The sequence below is a fragment of the Charadrius vociferus genome, unplaced genomic scaffold (genome assembly GCF_000708025.1).
Source record: "Charadrius vociferus isolate BGI_N301 unplaced genomic scaffold, ASM70802v2 scaffold773, whole genome shotgun sequence".
In the NCBI taxonomy this organism is placed as follows: Eukaryota; Metazoa; Chordata; class Aves; order Charadriiformes; family Charadriidae; genus Charadrius; species Charadrius vociferus.
In genome coordinates, this window is record NW_009647799.1 from 185,261 (window position 1) to 185,721 (window position 461).

At 65.5% G+C, this 461-nt stretch overlaps 1 protein-coding gene across 1 annotated transcript in view; it reads left to right on the forward strand.

Annotated features, from left to right (window-relative positions):
- ST6GALNAC2 (ST6 (alpha-N-acetyl-neuraminyl-2,3-beta-galactosyl-1,3)-N-acetylgalactosaminide alpha-2,6-sialyltransferase 2) overlaps positions 1-461 on the forward strand; it is a 5,831-nt gene that overhangs the window by 1,187 nt on the left and 4,183 nt on the right.

Here is a 461-nt window from a genome sequence, read left to right on the forward strand (position 1 = left end):
GGTCTGCTCTGCCTGGCCCCACGGGGCACAGGGGACCCCGAGATGCTCGGGGTGGGAAGACCTCTGCCCCCAGAGCTACGTGAAGGATTGGGGTATGTCCCAGCTGGCCCCGTGGTGGAGGGGGGTCCCGTACGCCCCGAGAGCCTCCGGATCCCAGTTGCTCTTTGCTTCTCCAGTGGAGCAACTAAATGTGTCCCGCTGGCCTGCCCAGCTTGTCCCCATCGGGCTCGGGAAGGGTGGGATGGTGGGAAGAGCCGGGGAGGTCTCGGCAGGGTCCTCCCAAGGCTGCAGGCTGGGCTGGGGGTGGGTTTTGGTACTTGGGGGTCCTGGAGGTGGGACCCACCGGTAGATGGTGGCTGTTTTCTGTATAAACCCAGTGTTTTGCAAATCTGTGGCTCTCCGCTTGCAGAACCGTGCACAGACGGGGGGTGGGGGGGGGATGGGCGCAGGCGGCGGTGGAG